Genomic DNA, 6,899 nt, shown 5'->3' with positions numbered 1-6,899 from the left:
TTTAATTCTAATCTCCAATTTGCTTAGGCTTCTTGTCAACATTTTATCTTAACGAGACATTTGGAACTTGATTATCTAACCAAGCAAGAATGTCTGTTAGGTTTCAGGGAGATTGTTTTCTCATTCAGTGCCACAACATAGTACAAGACTGTCAGCCGAAGCAGTAGCTGTTGTGGAGATGTTAATAAAACTTCACTGGAGTTGTTTTGGAGAACTCCTTTGATGATTCCATGCGATAAAATTAGAAGGCGAGGAAGCCAAAGTATCAATTATAACTATGCACTTGCTTTACAATGCCAAGTTATGCTTGACACTTTAAATTTGTAAGTGGAATGATCTTGAAGCAATCAAGCCAAGTGTTCAAATCCCAATTTTACCCAATGTTGTGGAGTTCATTATTTGGTAAAAGTAGTGTCAGTTGAGGCATCATTATTTTTCTATGAGTATGCCAAGGTGTGCTCAACAAGAGATCAGTCAGCACTCCTTCATGGATGGATTGCAATTGTGAGCTCAACAAGAGTTGTAAAAAGGTGGATTCTTCTAAAAGCACAGATTCTTGTCCAGATTGCTTATGTAGGGGAGCAACAAGGTTTGGAAGTGTTTTTATACTTTGTCCATAATGCCTTGGTGTTGGCTCTATCAAATTTGTTGAATGGTCCCAAAGGCAAGAAGGAAGCTTCATCTTCAAAAGTAGAGTGATTTAAAGTTCTGTAATCATTCTGAGAGCAACATTAACAGAACTAGAGACAATGGATGAAGCCATTTGATTGCTATAAGTTCTAAGGGAGGAGTTGGAGTTGAATCAAGGTACACAAACTGATATGATGCAAAATGACTTGGCTTGACTTATATGCAGACCCCAGTCTTGTTGAGGTCTCCTATAAATCACGTTTATTGAGGTCTCCTATTAGCGTAGAGAGAATTTCATTTTGCTTTTGAAGAATAACATGTAGAGTTTTATTGTTGCACTCTATTTGCAATATGTCACGCTGATCCTATCCCATGAAAATTTCTAAATCGGAAAGCGCTCGTAATAGCCGTCCATCAATCCAGCGTTCTTAAATTAAGTGCCTATAAAATTCAGTTTTTATTGTTGCATACAAAGGAGGAAATGCAATTGACTGGCTTTGCTAAAGAGTTCATATCAGTTGACCCAATCTCCTCAAGCTTGGTATGCTTGCCAAACTCCACATTATGATGTTAGTCTATGTTGATGTTCTCTTAGAAGAATAGTTGCAAAATATATTAAGATGAAGTAGAGACATGTCCTAATTTGATTTCTCTAGTTAAATTTACATACGAATCAGACACTCTACGGGAAGAAAATTCTACTTAAATTTTTCTTTATAAATAATTCAAAAAATCAATTGTAGTCAACCATCACAAGATATATTAACCATAGCACATGCATGTTGCATATGTAATATAATACATAAATACGTATAAAATATTGCTATTATAAATTAGACTTAGTAAAGATACATCAAACTCATATAGTAGCGCAATACAAGGATACTGGAGAATCCCAGCAATAAGTTATTTCAATGTATTGTCTCTCATAAAAAATTAATTTAATTTTTTATATCAGATATTAAACCGATAGGAATCTTAGCAAAAGGTCGATGAAAGTATGTTTTCTAATGTCGTCGGCCCAAGATATTTATAAAAGCTTCTCTGCTCGTGATATTGTCAACTAGAGAAAAATACTAATAAACCTTAAAATTATTTCAATGTGAAAAAAAGATATTGACGTAATTTTATTTTAGAGTTCAACAAAATTAGTTAGTGAAAATCTAGAATAAGATATACATATATAATTTAGATTCATTGCTCCACAGATGGTAGAATCCTCTTGAGGGAGAAGAAAGAAACAGCAGCTAGCAAACAACCCACCCAACTTGTCATACACGCATTATTTCAGATTGATCTTTGATTTCTATAATAGATTGCTCTATGAAGTCTCCATCTCATAAAGCGTCTGAGAACGCTCCTTTGCTCGAAAATTTCTCGGGCTGTGCGTCTGATAACGCTCCTTTGCTCGAAAATTTCTCGTGCAGCCCGTCCATGGAAAATTGGATCAACTTCAGATGGTCCAGAGTTTGGATGCTCTTGTCTAGCATGCTGTTGGAGTTCACCATAGTTGCCGACGTACCCACAATCCATCTCTTGGCAGCACCTTTTCTTCATGTCGAGGAATGCACGGACGTTATCGACCACACTAAATCCCGTAACATCACCTCGACAGAATGGGCAAGTGAGGCCATTGAAATTCGAAGGAATTACTTGCGATGATGATACCAGTACTGATGCAGTTGAAGGAGCCATTGTGGCGGCAGAAGAACCTTTTGATCGTTTATACTGATCGAAACAGTTTGAGAGAGAATTATCTGTGTTACACATGAATGGCCTACATCCTTTGTCGTATGAACTGCAATTAAGTAGCACCGCGTTGTGTGGAATTTCCAAACAGATCGGGCACGTAATATTCTCATCGAAGGTTAGATTTGTTGAGATTACAGAACCCATAACTCCTGAAATAATTCCCCCTGGAAGAAGTAGTGGCAGAAAGAAGCCGAAATTAAAGCAGCCAAAGAACAATTACAATCGCCTCGAATAGAAAACTCTGTGATTCCTCCCAAGCCGCGTTTAGGGTTCAAGAGAGCAAGAGGGGGAACGTAATAATAATGTTTATATACCTAGTATATATATATAGAAATTTATAATAAGCGTAACGAATTATTCAAAATAATAATATTTTAAAAAAACATAATAATAAATTTACCAGTTTATTTTATCTTATTTAATATGACTATATTAAAAAAAAAAATCTATATATATTATTAATAATAACTTTAAGAAGTAGTTTCTGTATTTATGTTTATGTTTAGATATTATAAATTTTTATAAAATATATAAAATAACAATTAGTTATCTGAGAGTTAATAAATAATCAGAATACTTAACTATAAAATTATACTAAAAAAATACTAAATTTTAATTTTAAAGCTATATAAGTAATATTTAGTTAAAGAAATTAATAAATATATAAAATATAAATTGAAAAATTGAAATAGCAATAATACTAAATTCATGTTTAAAACTTTAACTTCCAATCCAATTCAATTCCATGATATTATAACTATGTACAGAGAGCCGGATCTCCGGTTCATAATTTCTGGTCTTCTTTTGATCCCATACTTCTGATACCGTTTGTTTAATGAATTTATTTAAAAAGTGAAAAATCTAAAATATCTCAATTTCGTACTTAAATTATAATTTTTTTAGTATTTTTTTATCTTATAAATGTATTTAATAAAGTTTTTAAAGGATCAAAGTTGGAAAAAAATATCACATTAAATTCATTTATAAGATAAAAAAATCACTAAAAAAGGGCATCCAAATTATCAGGGGCAAAAAAGAGACCGTAAATTATGGACAAGGAGATCCAAACTACAGAGAGCAATTTATTGAAATTTCATATAAAAATAGTATAAATAAAAGAAGATAAAATAACTATAATAATAAATTCATTTAACTTTCCATTAATTTCTGGTTAGAATTTTTTTTTATTAAATTAATTAATAATTGGTAACTTTTATACTTTTAAAACGCTCTTATTATATGATAATTAAATTTTCTATACATAATTATCAGACAAATTAAAAATGGAAAACATGGAATGATACATACAAATAGTTATTAGGTTTGTAATGTAAGAAATTTATGATATATCAAATTCCTTAAATTATATTTATTTTTTTAAAAAAAAGTTAATAGAAGATTTTTTTTAAAAAAAACTCCTTTCCTTAACTAAAAAAAATATTTTTAATTGATAAGTATAAAAGGAAATCCCTTTTAAATGTTATGTAAGAAATTCAATGTATACTTAATAATTTATAAAATTAGGAATATAATCTATATCTATAAAGATAGGTTCTAAGTTATCATTATTAACAATATCGATCCTAAAAAATAAGAAGCAAGCTTATGTTATGACTATTGGCAATCATTCTTCTCACTTAACTCAACCAAGGTAATTAATATATATTTCATCCTAATATAATCAAGTCCTAATCTTGAGATTTCTTCAATGATTGATCATGGTGTGTTTATATAGGACGTGTCTTCTTAGCTACTGCTGTTGAGTATGAGCCAATGAATGTTATAGAACATCGACATTTCGAAGTTGAGCATCATATACTAGCCCTGTTCCAGCAATGCGACTAGTGTAAATGTTGTACCGCCGGCAATACCACCTATTGTTCGACGATGCAGTGTTGTTTTATCACTAATTGCAACATGCTAGGTAAGCCTTTTGGTACCTGTGCTTTCGTTCCTAAGGCTTGCAACTGCACCTCTTGCGGATAACTTTTAGTGGGTTGAACTAAGGCAAACTTTTAAGACTTTCTTCTCTGGCTTTCTATGTTGACTCTTGTTGATTGATTCAACCTCCTAAGCTTGAAAATAAATTTGCTTTCAGAGTATTTGAGTAGCTAATAACAGTACCAAGAGACTGACTTAGAGTTGATCATCAACACTTAAAAAGATATATTTATCTATAACTAATGATCTAAATCAAAGAGGAAATTAATTAGAAAGACTGAATTATTCTTAATAGAAATCATTTGTTCATAGTTAAATTGAAACAAACTAATAGTGTTTGATCATATTAATTTGAGGTATAAACAGTTATTAATAATTGCAACCAAATTCAGTTGAAATTCAGCCCTCTGCTCTATCGTGCTATCACTGGTCAAAGGTGCGGGATGATCATTCTTTAATGCATAGTCTAAGTCCATGCAGCATAAGACTACAGTCACGTATTCTTTCCATTCAACAAAATTTGAACCAGTTAGTGTTGAGATGTTATTAATGCTTGCAGTTACATATTGCACTGGAATTAAAGAGTGAAATTTATTTAAGCTCATGATTTAACTGTACATGATGAGATACCACAAGTAACTGCAACACGTGTCACAAATGATGCACAATTACAGGTAATATCTCGTCGTAATGGGAGGGTTGTTAGACAACCTGATAGATTCATGTTTTTGGGAGAGTCTTCGGACTTGATCCTTGGTGAACATGAAGCTGATTCCTGGACATATGATGAAACACTCTAAGATAAAGATGCAGCATCTTGGCAAAGTGCAATGAACTCTGAAATATAATATATGTATTCTAATCAAGTCTAGGAGCTTGTAGAACCATCAAATGGTGTAAAAGTCATTGGATGTAAATGAGTGTACAAAGGAAAAGAGGAACAGATGGGAAGGTGGAAACCTTTAAAGCGAGGCTTATCGCGAAGGGGTATACTCAGAAAGAGGGAATCAATTATGAGGAAACTTTTTTACCGGTAGCCATGCTTAAGTATATCTGAATCCTTTTATCTATTGCTGCTCATATGGATTATGAGGTTTGGCAAATGGATGTCAAGACAACTTTCTTTAATCGAAGTCTTGAAGAAAACATCTATATGAAACAACCAGAGGGATTCATTGCGAAGGGTAAAGAGCATCTTGTATGTAAGCTCAATCGGTCGATTTATGGACTGAAGCAAGCTTCGAGATTTTGGTGTTGGATCAGATGAGTACGATAGAGGGGGTGTGAATATCGTACTCTTTTTAAAAGTTTTCTTTTCGTATTTTAAAAACAATTTGAGTCAGCAGCGGAAAGTAGAAAGACAAGTTTATTTACTTCGTTCGGAGTCTAGGTCGACTCCTACTCGAAGGTGTAGGATCGAAAAGAATTTAGATATCTCCACAATGACATGATATTATCCACTTTGGGCCTAAGCCCTCATGGTTTTGCTCTTGGGTTCTACCCAAAAGGCCTCTTACCAATGGAGATATCTTTCTCTTATAAACCCACGATATTTTCCATGTGTTTTCAATGTGGGACTATGTTTGCAACCTTGCAACACCAACAATCCTCCCCTCAAACAAAGGACCACAGGCTCCCTGACGTCCGATCCTCGACCCACTAGGACTTCCTGCCAATCGGTCCACCCGACCTACTAGGACTTCCTTGCCTAGTCGCAACTAGGACTTCCTGCCTAGTGTCTGGTTTTGATCCGAACATGGGAGCCCCCACTTCTTTGTTCAAGATCAATATTCCACCCACATGGTTCGATTGGACCATGACTCTTGTGCACAGTCGGCGGTTAGTCCTTCTGGCAGTCCGGGTTCTGATACCAATTGTAGGATCGAAAAGAATTTAGATATCTTCACAATGGCATGATATTGTCCACTTTGGGCCTAAACCCTCATGGTTTTGCTCTTGGGCTCTACCCAAAAGGCCTCTTACCAATGGAGATATCTTTCTCTTATAAACTCATGATCTTTTCCATGTGTTTTCAATGTGGGACTATATTTGCAACCTTGCAACACCAACAGAAGGCCCGCTATCCTTGATCACACCGATGGGTAATCCACTAAAACTCTTATTTTCGAAGTCTTTGGAAAGAAGCAGATCGTACAAATACAAAGATATAAGATAGTAACAATCCTACTATCTTATATGAAATTAAGTGCAGTACAAATAAAATATACCGACAGTAGTAAGTGAAGGTTGTAGTGTGGTCGATACTTTTGGAGTAGCGTGAAGAGTCATAGAAGACTTGTCGTATGGTCCGCTAGTAGAGATGAGCTTTGAGGTGATCAGAAAACAGTGTTATATCAGCCTCAGACTTCAAGCCTCCTTTTATAATCGTGATGGACGTTCAGTCGACCAATCCCCCTGTTCGATCGACTGAATACGCTCCCCTCCTTCCTGGCTGGAGTCTGATGCTGGCTCGATATTCTGCATTAACTGGTCTTTAATGGTTCGGTCGACTAATCACTCCTTTTGGTCGACCGAACAGGTACCTTCCCTATTCGTCGTGATTTGCCAAGATCCAC

Source organism: Zingiber officinale, chromosome 11A (assembly GCF_018446385.1).
Source record: "Zingiber officinale cultivar Zhangliang chromosome 11A, Zo_v1.1, whole genome shotgun sequence".
In the NCBI taxonomy this organism is placed as follows: domain Eukaryota; kingdom Viridiplantae; phylum Streptophyta; class Magnoliopsida; order Zingiberales; family Zingiberaceae; genus Zingiber; species Zingiber officinale.
This window is presented reverse-complemented; position numbering follows the sequence as displayed.